The sequence below is a fragment of the Hyla sarda genome, unplaced genomic scaffold (assembly GCF_029499605.1).
Source record: "Hyla sarda isolate aHylSar1 unplaced genomic scaffold, aHylSar1.hap1 scaffold_543, whole genome shotgun sequence".
Classification (NCBI taxonomy): Eukaryota; Metazoa; Chordata; class Amphibia; order Anura; family Hylidae; genus Hyla; species Hyla sarda.
Window position 1 is genome coordinate 195,450 of NW_026610554.1, and position 19,471 is coordinate 214,920.

Sequence of the window (19,471 nt, forward strand, 5' to 3'; positions counted from 1 at the left end):
GGGTGGTGCACTGTACCCGAAGATACTGCCATATCGGGTCAATGCATAGGGCGACGGAAGCAAGCTTCGAAATCGGCCCCCGTTCTCAAAAATCCATTTAATATATGGTCCCCAGATAGGGGACGTATCAGATATTAAACTGATAAGAACAGATACTACACTTGATCTTAGCCAAAAGGCCGAGAAGCGATAACCGTGAAAGGGGCGGGCCCAACAAGGTCCCCTTCATGGGCACTATCACTGCTTGCTGTCAGGGAGGCTGCCAGACAATTTTCCATGCACACTCTGGGCTGGGGGGCAGTCAACCACCAGTACACACAGCAGAACCTAAACCCATACCATTATTGCTAAGCAGCAAGACAGGGGCCCATTGCACTCCCACGGGGCCTTTTTAAATGCAATCCATAACCCGGATTTGCCAGGAACCCTTCTTACTCCTCCTACTTGCATGTGACACTGGGCTTAGGATCTGCATAGGAAACACACACACAAGCACACACCTACCTTTGTTGCCTGCAGATGCCTCCTTGGCTGTCCCCAAACGGTATCAAACCAACACCCACGGGAAGCTGTAAGCATAGAGGACATGCCTGCACCCCATTGGACTTACCTGTGTGGGTTAAACCCGGGTTATTTGACAACCTATGGCGGTGATGGTTCTGCTCAGGCAGAGCAGTGCTGATGCTCCTCATAAAGCTGTCGCTGCTGTGAAGGTTCTAGGTGACATCACAAATCCCTATGGTTACATACACAACAAAGCTGGGTTGTTGTTGTTTACACTCTGCAAGGCCTGTGGAAGTGAGTGACATCATAGCACTGTAGTTCTGAGGGTTCTAGATGGATGCAACAATCTCCTGTTGCTTCTATGAAGGCCATAATAGACGACATCACCAAACAGCTCCATAGTCACATACACAGCAAAGGAGAGATGTTGTTTACACCTAGTGATGTCAGTGGTATTGAGTGACATCACAGCACAGTGCTAAGGCTCCTGGGCCTGGACACAGCAGCGGCTGCAATATCTCAACGGAGAATACGTTTATATATATGTGTGTGTGTGCGCGTATATATATATATATATATATATATATATATATATTTCTCCGCCGAAATCACTTTTAAACCCATTTCCACCTTTTTTTCCCTTCTCTTCCTCTTACTTTTTTTTCACGTTTTTTTACGTTTTTCTCCTTTTCGCCTCTTTTCTGGGCGTATTATTCTTCTTTTTCTTCTTTTTTTTCGTCTAATGCATACCCCATCAGTGCAGCAATGCTTATTCAATACCGCCAGCAGATGGAGACACTGGGGGATAATTTTCTAAGGATTTATACTGATTTTTCCTGTCTGAATTTGTCGCACAGAAAGTTGCAGGCCAAATATGTGTGACATTTCTGCGACTTTAGCTTCTAGAGCATTTTTACAACATTATACATAGGTGCTGAATACATAAAAAGCGACTGTTCAGCGACAGACAAGTCGCATCGGCTGAAAGTAGGCCAGAATGTCAGTCCATGTTGGAGCAGGTTTAGATACAGTCTAAAGCATAGATCTCAAAGTCTGTGCACAGAATTTAGCAAGGGCCTCGCACCTTCTGATGCATCAGGTAGGTGCACAATAGCATAGCCTAACCCTCTGTACTTTGGTCTATATTGATGCGGGACATAGACAGCCAGCTGATGACCAATCCATTAGTGCAATGGATGGCTGGAAGCATTTGTCTTTGCTTTTGCAATACCACAGAAGCAATGCATGGTCAATGTACAGCAATGACACACCTGTGTGAACAGCCAGGAGACCCCCCCCCCCCCATGTTATGTTACATAGTTACATAGTTAGTACGGTCGAAAAAAGACATATGTCCATCAAGTTCAACCAGGGAATTAAGGGGTAGGGGTGTGGCGCGATATTGGGGAAGGGATGAGATTTTATATTTCTTCATAAGCATTAATCTTATTTTGTCAATTAGGAACATTCAGCACCCACCCGCTATCAAGGCAGCTGCCTATCATGTCATGCCCTACCTGCACAGGTGTGCTGGCTACTCAAATGATCCAATTAAGGAGGCCATTTAGTCAGCAGCAGCAGAAGTCCTGTGCCTGGACGCTCCAACAGCGGCCAGACACAAGCAGAAGCAGCAGCAGCACCACCTTTTGTTTTTTGGCTGCAGCAGCAGCAGCAGCAAGGCCCACAGGGCTGGCTAGCTGGCTAGCCAGCAAGCAGGTAGCAATGAAAGTAGGAATCTTTCTTTTTAACCCTGTAAGGGGGTGGTGCACTGTACCCGAAGATACTGCCATATCGGGTCAATGCATAGGGCGACGGAAGCAAGCTTCGAAATCGGCCCCCGTTCTCAAAAATCCATTTAATATATGGTCCCCAGATAGGGGACGTATCAGATATTAAACTGATAAGAACAGATACTACACTTGATCTTAGCCAAAAGGCCGAGAAGCGATAACCGTGAAAGGGGCGGGCCCAACAAGGTCCCCTTCATGGGCACTATCACTGCTTGCTGTCAGGGAGGCTGCCAGACAATTTTCCATGCACACTCTGGGCTGGGGGGCAGTCAACCACCAGTACACACAGCAGAACCTAAACCCATACCATTATTGCTAAGCAGCAAGACAGGGGCCCATTGCACTCCCACGGGGCCTTTTTAAATGCAATCCATAACCCGGATTTGCCAGGAACCCTTCTTACTCCTCCTACTTGCATGTGACACTGGGCTTAGGATCTGCATAGGAAACACACACACAAGCACACACCTACCTTTGTTGCCTGCAGATGCCTCCTTGGCTGTCCCCAAACGGTATCAAACCAACACCCACGGGAAGCTGTAAGCATAGAGGACATGCCTGCACCCCATTGGACTTACCTGTGTGGGTTAAACCCGGGTTATTTGACAACCTATGGCGGTGATGGTTCTGCTCAGGCAGAGCAGTGCTGATGCTCCTCATAAAGCTGTCGCTGCTGTGAAGGTTCTAGGTGACATCACAAATCCCTATGGTTACATACACAACAAAGCTGGGTTGTTGTTGTTTACACTCTGCAAGGCCTGTGGAAGTGAGTGACATCATAGCACTGTAGTTCTGAGGGTTCTAGATGGATGCAACAATCTCCTGTTGCTTCTATGAAGGCCATAATAGACGACATCACCAAACAGCTCCATAGTCACATACACAGCAAAGGAGAGATGTTGTTTACACCTAGTGATGTCAGTGGTATTGAGTGACATCACAGCACAGTGCTAAGGCTCCTGGGCCTGGACACAGCAGCGGCTGCAATATCTCAACGGAGAATACGTTTATATATATGTGTGTGTGTGCGCGTATATATATATATATATATATATATATATATATATATATATTTCTCCGCCGAAATCACTTTTAAACCCATTTCCACCTTTTTTTCCCTTCTCTTCCTCTTACTTTTTTTTCACGTTTTTTTACGTTTTTCTCCTTTTTGCCTCTTTTCTGGGCGTATTATTCTTCTTTTTCTTCTTTTTTTTCGTCTAATGCATACCCCATCAGTGCAGCAATGCTTATTCAGTACCGCCAGCAGATGGAGACACTGGGGGATAATTTTCTAAGGATTTATACTGATTTTTCCTGTCTGAATTTGTCGCACAGAAAGTTGCAGGCCAAATATGTGTGACATTTCTGCGACTTTAGCTTCTAGAGCATTTTTACAACATTATACATAGGTGCTGAATACATAAAAAGCGACTGTTCAGCGACAGACAAGTCGCATCGGCTGAAAGTAGGCCAGAATGTCAGTCCATGTTGGAGCAGGTTTAGATACAGTCTAAAGCATAGATCTCAAAGTCTGTGCACAGAATTTAGCAAGGGCCTCGCACCTTCTGATGCATCAGGTAGGTGCACAATAGCATAGCCTAACCCTCTGTACTTTGGTCTATATTGATGCGGGACATAGACAGCCAGCTGATGACCAATCCATTAGTGCAATGGATGGCTGGAAGCATTTGTCTTTGCCTTTGCAATACCACAGAAGCAATGCATGGTCAATGTACAGCAATGACACACCTGTGTGAACAGCCAGGAGACCCCCCCCCCCCATGTTATGTTACATAGTTACATAGTTAGTACGGTCGAAAAAAGACATATGTCCATCAAGTTCAACCAGGGAATTAAGGGGTAGGGGTGTGGCGCGATATTGGGGAAGGGATGAGATTTTATATTTCTTCATAAGCATTAATCTTATTTTGTCAATTAGGAACATTCAGCACCCACCTGCTATCAAGGCAGCTGCCTATCATGTCATGCCCTACCTGCACAGGTGTGCTGGCTACTCAAATGATCCAATTAAGGAGGCCATTTAGTCAGCAGCAGCAGAAGTCCTGTGCCTGGACGCTCCAACAGCGGCCAGACACAAGCAGAAGCAGAAGCAGCAGCAGCACCACCTTTTGTTTTTTGGCTGCAGCAGCAGCAGCAGCAAGGCCCACAGGGCTGGCTAGCTGGCTAGCCAGCAAGCAGGTAGCAATGAAAGTAGGAATCTTTCTTTTTAACCCTGTAAGGGGGTGGTGCACTGTACCCGAAGATACTGCCATATCGGGTCAATGCATAGGGCGACGGAAGCAAGCTTCGAAATCGGCCCCCGTTCTCAAAAATCCATTTAATATATGGTCCCCAGATAGGGGACGTATCAGATATTAAACTGATAAGAACAGATACTACACTTGATCTTAGCCAAAAGGCCGAGAAGCGATAACCGTGAAAGGGGCGGGCCCAACAAGGTCCCCTTCATGGGCACTATCACTGCTTGCTGTCAGGGAGGCTGCCAGACAATTTTCCATGCACACTCTGGGCTGGGGGGCAGTCAACCACCAGTACACACAGCAGAACCTAAACCCATACCATTATTGCTAAGCAGCAAGACAGGGGCCCATTGCACTCCCACGGGGCCTTTTTAAATGCAATCCATAACCCGGATTTGCCAGGAACCCTTCTTACTCCTCCTACTTGCATGTGACACTGGGCTTAGGATCTGCATAGGAAACACACACACAAGCACACACCTACCTTTGTTGCCTGCAGATGCCTCCTTGGCTGTCCCCAAACGGTATCAAACCAACACCCACGGGAAGCTGTAAGCATAGAGGACATGCCTGCACCCCATTGGACTTACCTGTGTGGGTTAAACCCGGGTTATTTGACAACCTATGGCGGTGATGGTTCTGCTCAGGCAGAGCAGTGCTGATGCTCCTCATAAAGCTGTCGCTGCTGTGAAGGTTCTAGGTGACATCACAAATCCCTATGGTTACATACACAACAAAGCTGGGTTGTTGTTGTTTACACTCTGCAAGGCCTATGGAAGTGAGTGACATCATAGCACTGTAGTTCTGAGGGTTCTAGATGGATGCAACAATCTCCTGTTGCTTCTATGAAGGCCATAATAGACGACATCACCAAACAGCTCCATAGTCACATACACAGCAAAGGAGAGATGTTGTTTACACCTAGTGATGTCAGTGGTATTGAGTGACATCACAGCACAGTGCTAAGGCTCCTGGGCCTGGACACAGCAGCGGCTGCAATATCTCAACGGAGAATACGTTTATATATATGTGTGTGTGTGCGCGTATATATATATATATATATATATATATATATATATATATATATATATATTCTCCGCCGAAATCACTTTTAAACCCATTTCCACCTTTTTTTCCCTTCTCTTCCTCTTACTTTTTTTTCACGTTTTTTTACGTTTTTCTCCTTTTCGCCTCTTTTCTGGGCGTATTATTCTTCTTTTTCTTCTTTTTTTTCGTCTAATGCATACCCCATCAGTGCAGCAATGCTTATTCAATACCGCCAGCAGATGGAGACACTGGGGGATAATTTTCTAAGGATTTATACTGATTTTTCCTGTCTGAATTTGTCGCACAGAAAGTTGCAGGCCAAATATGTGTGACATTTCTGCGACTTTAGCTTCTAGAGCATTTTTACAACATTATACATAGGTGCTGAATACATAAAAAGCGACTGTTCAGCGACAGACAAGTCGCATCGGCTGAAAGTAGGCCAGAATGTCAGTCCATGTTGGAGCAGGTTTAGATACAGTCTAAAGCATAGATCTCAAAGTCTGTGCACAGAATTTAGCAAGGGCCTCGCACCTTCTGATGCATCAGGTAGGTGCACAATAGCATAGCCTAACCCTCTGTACTTTGGTCTATATTGATGCGGGACATAGACAGCCAGCTGATGACCAATCCATTAGTGCAATGGATGGCTGGAAGCATTTGTCTTTGCCTTTGCAATACCACAGAAGCAATGCATGGTCAATGTACAGCAATGACACACCTGTGTGAACAGCCAGGAGACCCCCCCCCCCCCATGTTATGTTACATAGTTACATAGTTAGTACGGTCGAAAAAAGACATATGTCCATCAAGTTCAACCAGGGAATTAAGGGGTAGGGGTGTGGCGCGATATTGGGGAAGGGATGAGATTTTATATTTCTTCATAAGCATTAATCTTATTTTGTCAATTAGGAACATTCAGCACCCACCCGCTATCAAGGCAGCTGCCTATCATGTCATGCCCTACCTGCACAGGTGTGCTGGCTACTCAAATGATCCAATTAAGGAGGCCATTTAGTCAGCAGCAGCAGAAGTCCTGTGCCTGGACGCTCCAACAGCGGCCAGACACAAGCAGAAGCAGCAGCAGCACCACCTTTTGTTTTTTGGCTGCAGCAGCAGCAGCAGCAAGGCCCACAGGGCTGGCTAGCTGGCTAGCCAGCAAGCAGGTAGCAATGAAAGTAGGAATCTTTCTTTTTAACCCTGTAAGGGGGTGGTGCACTGTACCCGAAGATACTGCCATATCGGGTCAATGCATAGGGCGACGGAAGCAAGCTTCGAAATCGGCCCCCGTTCTCAAAAATCCATTTAATATATGGTCCCCAGATAGGGGACGTATCAGATATTAAACTGATAAGAACAGATTTTTTTTAACTTGACTACCCTTACGGCGGCAACTTTATTAAAAATTAAATAATGTTAACAAAGTTGTGCAAATATGTCAATAAATACAGTTACATATAAATAACATATTTACAACATATTAAAACATAAAATGGGCACTTGGTGGCTTTACAAGATAGAATTCCATTCTTTTAAAAACCATTTTCTAGATAAAAGCGGAAATCTCTTCTTGTCTAAAAGATAGTACTGGTACATTTCATAAAAACAGATAGATAAAATGTCCTTCACAGATAAAACCTCATGCTTGAACAATAAAATATTCCTGGCCTTCCACAGAGCTGCCTTCACACAGTTTATGATCTTCCATGCAATAGTCTCTTGAGTCCGTGTTGGGCATTCCAGGCAACCATAAAAAACCACTGCAATATTTAAGTCTTTTAGTCCAGTTATCCTTTTTACCAGAGGGAGTATCTTTGTCCATATTTTCTGCGAGTAAAAACAAGTCCATATTAGATGGTGCACGGTCTCCTCTTGTCGGCATCCCTCCCTCGGGCAGGTTGCAGAGTTGGATAATCCTCTTCGGTGCTGGAATGCCCGGCATGGAAGACACTCGTGTGCGCAGCTCCAGGCCAGGTCCTTCTGTGAATTAAAAAGATAATTAATACTCAACATCTTCCAAATCTGTATACACTTCTGTTCGTTAAAATTTTTGATGGGAGTCACGGTACTGGTTTCTTTTATTTCCTTTAGTAGTTTTTTGCTATTGCACAGATCCTGAACACTTTTACCTTTAAAATTATATAAGTTTAAAATTTTTCCTAAAATCATGTATTGAGGGGGTAAATTCAAAGAATAAGGGCAACTTAAAACTGTAGAAAACCAGCCGTTCCTCCGCATAAAATAACCAATATTAAAACGAACAAAATAAGACCAGTAGCTATCTTTAAAAACAGTAGTAAAACACATGCTAAAAAACTTTATTAAAAGGAAAGCTTTAAAATCTGGAAAATCCTTACCGCCCCTGGAGTTCGGTTTTATCACAATTTGTCTCTTTAATTTTTCGCTCTTAGAACTCCAAAAGAAAGTAAAACAAGCTTTTGTTATTTTCTTTAGAACCATTTCGGGGGGTGGGAAAACCAGACTTAAATACAATAAAATAGGTAAAAGCACCATTTTTGTAATTAAAACCTTCCCTTCCATTGTAAGTTCTCGCATGTTCCACATACATATTTTCTTATTTATTTTTTGAGCCACCAAGTCCCAGCTATTAAAACCATTATTAGACTCGTCAAAGGAGACACCTAAAATCTGCACCGACTCAGACACAGGGACGGGCACATCATACAAAGGCATTCCGCCTATGTTTAAAATGTTACTTTTGTTAAAATTGACTTTAAAACCGGAGGCACAATTAAAATATTGAATCTGTTTTAGCGTCTTCTGAAGTGATGGGGTGTCCCTGCAAAACACCGCAACATCGTCCATGTACCCCACTACCTTCGCCTCTAGTCCCCCTCCTCCTGGCAGGGGGACTCCATGGATCTGCTTATCCTTTCGTATTGTACATAAAAGAGGCTCTATTGCGCAAATGAAGAGTAGTGGGGACAAGGGACACCCCTGCTTCACTCCGGAATTTAAAAACACGCCCTGTGTCTTAAAACCATTTACTAAAATTTTACTAGTACAGTTATCATAAAAAGCTCTAAGAGACAATAAAAAGCCATCAGGTATACCCATTTTCTCTAAAACCTTAAAAAGATAAAAATGTGACACCCTGTCGAAAGCTTTTTCAAAATCTATGGATAAAACCGCCAGCTTTCCTTTTCTTAATTTGGTGTCGCTAATTACATCCTTTAAAAGGTTTAGGTTCTCCCATAAACTCCTCCCAGGCACCCCACAGACTTGGTTTGTATGAATTATTTTATGGATTACGTTCTTTAAGCGGTTAGCACACAGTTTCGCCATTATTTTATAGTCGCAGTTCAGAAGGGTGATTGGTCTCCAGTTTTTTAGTTCCGACCGGTCTCCCTTTTTGAATAGCAGGGAGACATCACCCTTCTTCCATGAGCCTGGGAGGATTTTAGACTTAAAGACTTCCGTAAAAAGGGAGAACAAATCTTCTTTTAAAATACCATAAAAAGTAACATAAAATTCAATGGGTATACCATCCGGCCCAGGCACTTTACCTGTTTTAAAACTCTTGACGGTCTCTAAAATCTCCTGCTCTGAAATATTCTGCAATAAAAAAGACTGTGAGACAGGATCTAAAAAATTGGTGATCTCCTTTAACGAGTCATTCATAAAACATTCATCAATGTGTTTTACATTAAAAAGATCCGCATAAAACTCTTGCACCTTTTTTAAAATACCCTGTACATCATTCACTCCTTCAATGTTTTCTATTAACCTTCTATTTTCATGTATTTTCTTAAAAAAATACCTGGAGCAGGTCTCGTTTTCCTCAAGATGCTGTATTCGAGACCTAAAGATAATTTCTTTTCCTTTCTGCTCCAGGCACTTAGTTATTTCTTTTTTAAGATCATGTACCTCCTTCTCCACCTCCATCCCATGTGCTCTGAATTTGTACAGGGTTTGCAGACGAGTATTTAGGATATTATAAAATTCACGTTTTTCTTTAGCTTTCCTAACCCCAACACGGATAAAAAATTCTTTTATTTTTAGTTTCATTTTTTCCCACCAGATACTGGTGGGAGTGTTGGGGTCTTTTACTCGTCTGCATTCCTTGTAAAAGGTGATAAAATCTGATAAAACCTGCGGATCTTCTAAAAGGGACACGTTTAACTTCCAGGCATTCCTACCAGTTCTCCTTTTAAAATCACTTTTAACTTTAAAATACAATAATTTATGGTCAGAAAAAACATTGGTAAAAAGATCACAGTTAAAAGGCAGTACTTGATAAGAACAAAAAATAAAATCTATCCTGGAGCTACAGCTTGCATTGCTCCAGGTAACACCGTCTTCCTCTGGTACGTTAAAATTACATTTTTTAAAAACATCAGTGAGATTAAAATCTAAAATCAAGTTTTTTAACATAAAAGACGTCTTATCATAGTTCCTACTCACTGCGTTCGAAAAACGGCGTTCTCCCCTTAAAATACAATTAAAATCACCTGATAAAACAAGAGGACTAGAATTGTTAATAAAAAGGGGTAAAATCTCCAACATTTTTATTCTTTCATTCTTATCAGGAGAACCATAAAAATTTAAAAACTGCCATTTAATACCATTAATAAAAGCGCTGACCAATAAAATTCTGCCTGGTAAAATTTCATTAAAACTCTCAATTAAAACGTTCCCTTTAAAAAGTATGGCGACCCCTGCTGATCTGGACTCATTTGATCCAGACCAGACTGATGGACCGTGCACCCAATCATCTTCATATTCTTTATAATTTAATCTGTGCGGGATGCCACATTCCTGCAGGAAAAGGACGGAAGCAGCAAAAACCGACAAGTAATTAAATAGGGCAACCCTTCTTACTCTGGCGCTCACACTTCTCACGTTCAAGGACAGACCGGACAACTCAGCCATGGGAATGTACAAGAAAACGTCTTACACCTCTGATTCCCCCTCCGAAGCCTCATACCCCCCAAAATCTGACTCAACTGTACGCATAGAGGAAGCAGGAGAGGAGGCACCATCACTCAGCCGACCCCCCTCCTCCATCATGATTGAGGCATAGTTGTTCTCGGGCATCCTGGCAATCAGGGCTCCAGACTCATTGGGTTCTTCCACCTCTTGCCCCTCCATAGGGGTCGGGTGTTCACTTAGTTCAGTCTCTGGTACCTCAGAGACGGTCACCCCTGAAACCTCCTCCTGGCAGGGAGGAGGGGGGGTATCCCCTATGGGGACCTGTGGAGGAACGTCACTTGGGTTCCCTGCATCCGCAGGTACTTCCATCGGCTCCCCCTGGACCGCCTCCGAATAGAGTCTTCTGGAGCCCCTCCGCCTTTTAACCTTCACCTCTCCACCCGGATCATCGCTCTCAGGGGGACCCTGAGCCAGAGGTTGCTGAGGAGCGGATTCGGCCGCCGTCCGCTCCTCTCTTAACCCAGCATGCTCCTGGGGGCCAGTTTTTTCACCACTTGCACGTTTTTTGGCCATCCTCTGCTCTTTAGGGTCCCCTCCTTTTGCCTGAGGGGGGTCTTTCTCCTTCTCCATCTCACCGCTTACCTCTTGTGGGGGGGTAATCACTGGCTCTGCTTGCCTCGGCTGGTGTCCCGGTTGCTGTCCTTGCTGCCTCCAGGGTTGCCACTGCTGCTCCGTCCTATGTCTGTGGGGACAAGAGGAGAAAAGGTGACCGAATTGTTGACAGAAATTGCACCTCCCTCCTCTTGTGCATTTCTCTGTCTCGTGCTGTGTGCTACCACATTTTTTGCATGTACTTTCACAGTTTTCTTTTGTGTGTCCATATCTGTGACACTTCCTGCAGTAGCTTGGCATCCCCGCATAAAAGAGGTCGCCACACATATTATTTATTTTAAAACGAGCTGGTGGTAGTTGTATTCCCCCTGGCAATCTGTCATCTTTTTTGCATGTAACCTGAAATCTCCACTTAGATGTCCAGATGCCACAGCTGTTCATGATTTTTCCTCTGCACTCAACCTTACTAAAATAGACTTGTAAAAACAACTCAACATCGTGTAGGTTGGCGAAAGGGGAATACATCTTTACTACCACCAGCTTAATATCGTCTAGAACGTGCTCAATAATCCGGACACCCTGAAGCTTTTTGTCTTTACTCGCAGCAGCTCTGGTAACAAAATCTCTGTGGATGCCATTTTGTGTGAACGTCACATCAAAAATTTTACGCTTCGGGTAGTCCTGGATTGCCAATATCTCGCCCTTCTGTATTCCGAAAACTCCTCCGAGCACGTCCTCTACTACGAATTTCAAATCGTCCGCCCTTTTCGTATCATCCGTGAGAATGACTCTCACGGTGTTTTTGATCCTTGCGTATGCCGGCACAGAACCTGGATCCGGATCATCATCCATGGTTCTAACCTCTCTCCACCCGAAGGTCTTGAGAGGCGATCGCTACTCGTTACCCTGGGACTAGGCCCTCTCCCCAATAGCAACAAGTGGGTGAAGCCCAGGCAATAAACAAGGGCGATCCCACAAGGCCGAGGAGAGGGGTACCCGAGTACCTTCTGACCAGATCTCCTGTATTACTACACTTGATCTTAGCCAAAAGGCCGAGAAGCGATAACCGTGAAAGGGGCGGGCCCAACAAGGTCCCCTTCATGGGCACTATCACTGCTTGCTGTCAGGGAGGCTGCCAGACAATTTTCCATGCACACTCTGGGCTGGGGGGCAGTCAACCACCAGTACACACAGCAGAACCTAAACCCATACCATTATTGCTAAGCAGCAAGACAGGGGCCCATTGCACTCCCACGGGGCCTTTTTAAATGCAATCCATAACCCGGATTTGCCAGGAACCCTTCTTACTCCTCCTACTTGCATGTGACACTGGGCTTAGGATCTGCATAGGAAACACACACACAAGCACACACCTACCTTTGTTGCCTGCAGATGCCTCCTTGGCTGTCCCCAAACGGTATCAAACCAACACCCACGGGAAGCTGTAAGCATAGAGGACATGCCTGCACCCCATTGGACTTACCTGTGTGGGTTAAACCCGGGTTATTTGACAACCTATGGCGGTGATGGTTCTGCTCAGGCAGAGCAGTGCTGATGCTCCTCATAAAGCTGTCGCTGCTGTGAAGGTTCTAGGTGACATCACAAATCCCTATGGTTACATACACAACAAAGCTGGGTTGTTGTTGTTTACACTCTGCAAGGCCTGTGGAAGTGAGTGACATCATAGCACTGTAGTTCTGAGGGTTCTAGATGGATGCAACAATCTCCTGTTGCTTCTATGAAGGCCATAATAGACGACATCACCAAACAGCTCCATAGTCACATACACAGCAAAGGAGAGATGTTGTTTACACCTAGTGATGTCAGTGGTATTGAGTGACATCACAGCACAGTGCTAAGGCTCCTGGGCCTGGACACAGCAGCGGCTGCAATATCTCAACGGAGAATACGTTTATATATATGTGTGTGTGTGCGCGTATATATATATATATATATATATATATATATATATATATATTTCTCCGCCGAAATCACTTTTAAACCCATTTCCACCTTTTTTTCCCTTCTCTTCCTCTTACTTTTTTTTCACGTTTTTTTACGTTTTTCTCCTTTTCGCCTCTTTTCTGGGCGTATTATTCTTCTTTTTCTTCTTTTTTTTCGTCTAATGCATACCCCATCAGTGCAGCAATGCTTATTCAATACCGCCAGCAGATGGAGACACTGGGGGATAATTTTCTAAGGATTTATACTGATTTTTCCTGTCTGAATTTGTCGCACAGAAAGTTGCAGGCCAAATATGTGTGACATTTCTGCGACTTTAGCTTCTAGAGCATTTTTACAACATTATACATAGGTGCTGAATACATAAAAAGCGACTGTTCAGCGACAGACAAGTCGCATCGGCTGAAAGTAGGCCAGAATGTCAGTCCATGTTGGAGCAGGTTTAGATACAGTCTAAAGCATAGATCTCAAAGTCTGTGCACAGAATTTAGCAAGGGCCTCGCACCTTCTGATGCATCAGGTAGGTGCACAATAGCATAGCCTAACCCTCTGTACTTTGGTCTATATTGATGCGGGACATAGACAGCCAGCTGATGACCAATCCATTAGTGCAATGGATGGCTGGAAGCATTTGTCTTTGCCTTTGCAATACCACAGAAGCAATGCATGGTCAATGTACAGCAATGACACACCTGTGTGAACAGCCAGGAGACCCCCCCCCCCCCCATGTTATGTTACATAGTTACATAGTTAGTACGGTCGAAAAAAGACATATGTCCATCAAGTTCAACCAGGGAATTAAGGGGTAGGGGTGTGGCGCGATATTGGGGAAGGGATGAGATTTTATATTTCTTCATAAGCATTAATCTTATTTTGTCAATTAGGAACATTCAGCACCCACCCGCTATCAAGGCAGCTGCCTATCATGTCATGCCCTACCTGCACAGGTGTGCTGGCTACTCAAATGATCCAATTAAGGAGGCCATTTAGTCAGCAGCAGCAGAAGTCCTGTGCCTGGACGCTCCAACAGCGGCCAGACACAAGCAGAAGCAGAAGCAGCAGCAGCACCACCTTTTGTTTTTTGGCTGCAGCAGCAGCAGCAGCAAGGCCCACAGGGCTGGCTAGCTGGCTAGCCAGCAAGCAGGTAGCAATGAAAGTAGGAATCTTTCTTTTTAACCCTGTAAGGGGGTGGTGCACTGTACCCGAAGATACTGCCATATCGGGTCAATGCATAGGGCGACGGAAGCAAGCTTCGAAATCGGCCCCCGTTCTCAAAAATCCATTTAATATATGGTCCCCAGATAGGGGACGTATCAGATATTAAACTGATAAGAACAGATACTACACTTGATCTTAGCCAAAAGGCCGAGAAGCGATAACCGTGAAAGGGGCGGGCCCAACAAGGTCCCCTTCATGGGCACTATCACTGCTTGCTGTCAGGGAGGCTGCCAGACAATTTTCCATGCACACTCTGGGCTGGGGGGCAGTCAACCACCAGTACACACAGCAGAACCTAAACCCATACCATTATTGCTAAGCAGCAAGACAGGGGCCCATTGCACTCCCACGGGGCCTTTTTAAATGCAATCCATAACCCGGATTTGCCAGGAACCCTTCTTACTCCTCCTACTTGCATGTGACACTGGGCTTAGGATCTGCATAGGAAACACACACACAAGCACACACCTACCTTTGTTGCCTGCAGATGCCTCCTTGGCTGTCCCCAAACGGTATCAAACCAACACCCACGGGAAGCTGTAAGCATAGAGGACATGCCTGCACCCCATTGGACTTACCTGTGTGGGTTAAACCCGGGTTATTTGACAACCTATGGCGGTGATGGTTCTGCTCAGGCAGAGCAGTGCTGATGCTCCTCATAAAGCTGTCGCTGCTGTGAAGGTTCTAGGTGACATCACAAATCCCTATGGTTACATACACAACAAAGCTGGGTTGTTGTTGTTTACACTCTGCAAGGCCTGTGGAAGTGAGTGACATCATAGCACTGTAGTTCTGAGGGTTCTAGATGGATGCAACAATCTCCTGTTGCTTCTATGAAGGCCATAATAGACGACATCACCAAACAGCTCCATAGTCACATACACAGCAAAGGAGAGATGTTGTTTACACCTAGTGATGTCAGTGGTATTGAGTGACATCACAGCACAGTGCTAAGGCTCCTGGGCCTGGACACAGCAGCGGCTGCAATATCTCAACGGAGAATACGTTTATATATATGTGTGTGTGTGCGCGTATATATATATATATATATATATATATATATATATATATATATATATATTTCTCCGCCGAAATCACTTTTAAACCCATTTCCACCTTTTTTTCCCTTCTCTTCCTCTTACTTTTTTTTCACGTTTTTTTACGTTTTTCTCCTTTTCGCCTCTTTTCTGGGCGTATTATTCTTCTTTTTCTTCTTTTTTTTCGTCTAATGCATACCCCATCAGTGCAGCAATGCTTATTCAATACCGCCAGCAGATGGAGACACTGGGGGATAATTTTCTAAGGATTTATACTGATTTTTCCTGTCTGAATTTGTCGCACAGAAAGTTGCAGGCCAAATATGTGTGACATTTCTGCGACTTTAGTTTCTAGAGCATTTTTACAACATTATACATAGGTGCTGAATACATAAAAAGCGACTGTTCAGCGACAGACAAGTCGCATCGGCTGAAAGTAGGCCAGAATGTCAGTCCATGTTGGAGCAGGTTTAGATACAGTCTAAAGCATAGATCTCAAAGTCTGTGCACAGAATTTAGCAAGGGCCTCGCACCTTCTGATGCATCAGGTAGGTGCACAATAGCATAGCCTAACCCTCTGTACTTTGGTCTATATTGATGCGGGACATAGACAGCCAGCTGATGACCAATCCATTAGTGCAATGGATGGCTGGAAGCATTTGTCTTTGCCTTTGCAATACCACAGAAGCAATGCATGGTCAATGTACAGCAATGACACACCTGTGTGAACAGCCAGGAGACCCCCCCCCCCCATGTTATGTTACATAGTTACATAGTTAGTACGGTCGAAAAAAGACATATGTCCATCAAGTTCAACCAGGGAATTAAGGGGTAGGGGTGTGGCGCGATATTGGGGAAGGGATGAGATTTTATATTTCTTCATAAGCATTAATCTTATTTTGTCAATTAGGAACATTCAGCACCCACCCGCTATCAAGGCAGCTGCCTATCATGTCATGCCCTACCTGCACAGGTGTGCTGGCTACTCAAATGATCCAATTAAGGAGGCCATTTAGTCAGCAGCAGCAGAAGTCCTGTGCCTGGACGCTCCAACAGCGGCCAGACACAAGCAGAAGCAGAAGCAGCAGCAGCACCACCTTTTGTTTTTTGGCTGCAGCAGCAGCAGCAGCAAGGCCCACAGGGCTGGCTAGCTGGCTAGCCAGCAAGCAGGTAGCAATGAAAGTAGGAATCTTTCTTTTTAACCCTGTAAGGGGGTGGTGCACTGTACCCGAAGATACTGCCATATCGGGTCAATGCATAGGGCGACGGAAGCAAGCTTCGAAATCGGCCCCCGTTCTCAAAAATCCATTTAATATATGGTCCCCAGATAGGGGACGTATCAGATATTAAACTGATAAGAACAGATACTACACTTGATCTTAGCCAAAAGGCCGAGAAGCGATAACCGTGAAAGGGGCGGGCCCAACAAGGTCCCCTTCATGGGCACTATCACTGCTTGCTGTCAGGGAGGCTGCCAGACAATTTTCCATGCACACTCTGGGCTGGGGGGCAGTCAACCACCAGTACACACAGCAGAACCTAAACCCATACCATTATTGCTAAGCAGCAAGACAGGGGCCCATTGCACTCCCACGGGGCCTTTTTAAATGCAATCCATAACCCGGATTTGCCAGGAACCCTTCTTACTCCTCCTACTTGCATGTGACACTGGGCTTAGGATCTGCATAGGAAACACACACACAAGCACACACCTACCTTTGTTGCCTGCAGATGCCTCCTTGGCTGTCCCCAAACGGTATCAAACCAACACCCACGGGAAGCTGTAAGCATAGAGGACATGCCTGCACCCCATTGGACTTACCTGTGTGGGTTAAACCCGGGTTATTTGACAACCTATGGCGGTGATGGTTCTGCTCAGGCAGAGCAGTGCTGATGCTCCTCATAAAGCTGTCGCTGCTGTGAAGGTTCTAGGTGACATCACAAATCCCTATGGTTACATACACAACAAAGCTGGGTTGTTGTTGTTTACACTCTGCAAGGCCTGTGGAAGTGAGTGACATCATAGCACTGTAGTTCTGAGGGTTCTAGATGGATGCAACAATCTCCTGTTGCTTCTATGAAGGCCATAATAGACGACATCACCAAACAGCTCCATAGTCACATACACAGCAAAGGAGAGATGTTGTTTACACCTAGTGATGTCAGTGGTATTGAGTGATATCACAGCACAGTGCTAAGGCTCCTGGGCCTGGACACAGCAGCGGCTGCAATATCTCAACGGAGAATACGTTTATATATATGTGTGTGTGTGCGCGTATATATATATATATATATATATATATATATATATATATATATATATATATATTTCTCCGCCGAAATCACTTTTAAACCCATTTCCACCTTTTTTTCCCTTCTCTTCCTCTTACTTTTTTTTCACGTTTTTTTACGTTTTTCTCCTTTTCGCCTCTTTTCTGGGCGTATTATTCTTCTTTTTCTTCTTTTTTTTCGTCTAATGCATACCCCATCAGTGCAGCAATGCTTATTCAATACCGCCAGCAGATGGAGACACTGGGGGATAATTTTCTAAGGATTTATACTGATTTTTCCTGTCTGAATTTGTCGCACAGAAAGTTGCAGGCCAAATATGTGTGACATTTCTGCGACTTTAGCTTCTAGAGCATTTTTACAACATTATACATAGGTGCTGAATACATAAAAAGCGACTGTTCAGCGACAGACAAGTCGCATCGGCTGAAAGTAGGCCAGAATGTCAGTCCATGTTGGAGCAGGTTTAGATACAGTCTAAAGCATAGATCTCAAAGTCTGTGCACAGAATTTAGCAAGGGCCTCGCACCTTCTGATGCATCAGGTAGGTGCACAATAGCATAGCCTAACCCTCTGTACTTTGGTCTATATTGATGCGGGACATAGACAGCCAGCTGATGACCAATCCATTAGTGCAATGGATGGCTGGAAGCATTTGTCTTTGCCTTTGCAATACCACAGAAGCAATGCATGGTCAATGTACAGCAATGACACACCTGTGTGAACAGCCAGGAGACCCCCCCCCCCCCCCATGTTATGTTACATAGTTACATAGTTAGTACGGTCGAAAAAAGACATATGTCCATCAAGTTCAACCAGGGAATTAAGGGGTAGGGGTGTGGCGCGATATTGGGGAAGGGATGAGATTTTATATTTCTTCATAAGCATTAATCTTATTTTGTCAATTAGGAACATTCAGCACCCACCCGCTATCAAGGCAGCTGCCTATCATGTCATGCCCTACCTGCACAGGTGTGCTGGCTACTCAAATGATCCAATTAAGGAGGCCATTTAGTCAGCAGCAGCAGAAGTCCTGTGCCTGGACGCTCCAACAGCGGCCAGACACAAGCAGAAGCAGAAGCAGCAGCAGCACCACCTTTTGTTTTTTGGCTGCAGCAGCAGCAGCAGCAAGGCCCACAGGGCTGGCTAGCTGGCTAGCCAGCAAGCAGGTAGCAATGAAAGTAGGAATCTTTCTTTTTAACCCTGTAAGGGGGTGGTGCACTGTACCCGAAGATACTGCCATATCGGGTCAATGCATAGGGCGACGGAAGCAAGCTTCGAAATCGGCCCCCGTTCTCAAAAATCCATTTAATATATGGTCCCCAGATAGGGGACGTATCAGATATTAAACTGATAAGAACAGATACTACACTTGATCTTAGCCAAAAGGCCGAGAAGCGATAACCGTGAAAGGGGCGGGCCCAACAAGGTCCCCTTCATGGGCACTATCACTGCTTGCTGTCAGGGAGGCTGCCAGACAATTTTCCATGCACACTCTGGGCTGGGGGGCAGTCAACCACCAGTACACACAGCAGAACCTAAACCCATACCATTATTGCTAAGCAGCAAGACAGGGGCCCATTGCACTCCCACGGGGCCTTTTTAAATGCAATCCATAACCCGGATTTGCCAGGAACCCTTCTTACTCCTCCTACTTGCATGTGACACTGGGCTTAGGATCTGCATAGGAAACACACACACAAGCACACACCTACCTTTGTTGCCTGCAGATGCCTCCTTGGCTGTCCCCAAACGGTATCAAACCAACACCCACGGGAAGCTGTAAGCATAGAGGACATGCCTGCACCCCATTGGACTTACCTGTGTGGGTTAAACCCGGGTTATTTGACAACCTATG

General features: G+C 45.0%; 1 long non-coding RNA gene and 7 other non-coding genes across 8 annotated transcripts; all 8 read right to left on the reverse strand.

The window, feature by feature from the left end:
- On the reverse strand, positions 1-191 carry LOC130339370 (U2 spliceosomal RNA). The gene has a single exon (XR_008879754.1). It is a non-coding gene; the product is annotated as a U2 spliceosomal RNA (small nuclear RNA).
- A 2,071-nt stretch (positions 192-2,262) lies between these two features.
- LOC130339371 (U2 spliceosomal RNA) lies at positions 2,263-2,453 on the reverse strand. The gene has a single exon (XR_008879755.1). It is a non-coding gene; the product is annotated as a U2 spliceosomal RNA (small nuclear RNA).
- Positions 2,454-4,535: 2,082 nt separating this feature from the next.
- On the reverse strand, positions 4,536-4,726 carry LOC130339372 (U2 spliceosomal RNA). The gene has a single exon (XR_008879756.1). It is a non-coding gene; the product is annotated as a U2 spliceosomal RNA (small nuclear RNA).
- Positions 4,727-6,810: 2,084 nt separating this feature from the next.
- LOC130339394 (U2 spliceosomal RNA) lies at positions 6,811-7,000 on the reverse strand. The gene has a single exon (XR_008879776.1). It is a non-coding gene; the product is annotated as a U2 spliceosomal RNA (small nuclear RNA).
- Positions 7,001-7,331: 331 nt separating this feature from the next.
- LOC130339347 (uncharacterized) lies at positions 7,332-11,245 on the reverse strand. The gene is made up of 3 exons (XR_008879734.1): positions 11,138-11,245; positions 9,130-9,178; positions 7,332-7,582 (listed from the first exon to the last, which is right to left on the reverse strand). It is a non-coding gene; the product is annotated as an uncharacterized LOC130339347 (long non-coding RNA).
- Positions 11,246-14,255: 3,010 nt separating this feature from the next.
- On the reverse strand, positions 14,256-14,446 carry LOC130339373 (U2 spliceosomal RNA). Its single transcript, XR_008879757.1, has one exon. It is a non-coding gene; the product is annotated as a U2 spliceosomal RNA (small nuclear RNA).
- Positions 14,447-16,536: 2,090 nt separating this feature from the next.
- On the reverse strand, positions 16,537-16,727 carry LOC130339374 (U2 spliceosomal RNA). Its single transcript, XR_008879758.1, has one exon. It is a non-coding gene; the product is annotated as a U2 spliceosomal RNA (small nuclear RNA).
- A 2,097-nt stretch (positions 16,728-18,824) lies between these two features.
- On the reverse strand, positions 18,825-19,015 carry LOC130339376 (U2 spliceosomal RNA). Its single transcript, XR_008879759.1, has one exon. It is a non-coding gene; the product is annotated as a U2 spliceosomal RNA (small nuclear RNA).
- Between the last annotated feature and the right edge of the window lie 456 nt (positions 19,016-19,471).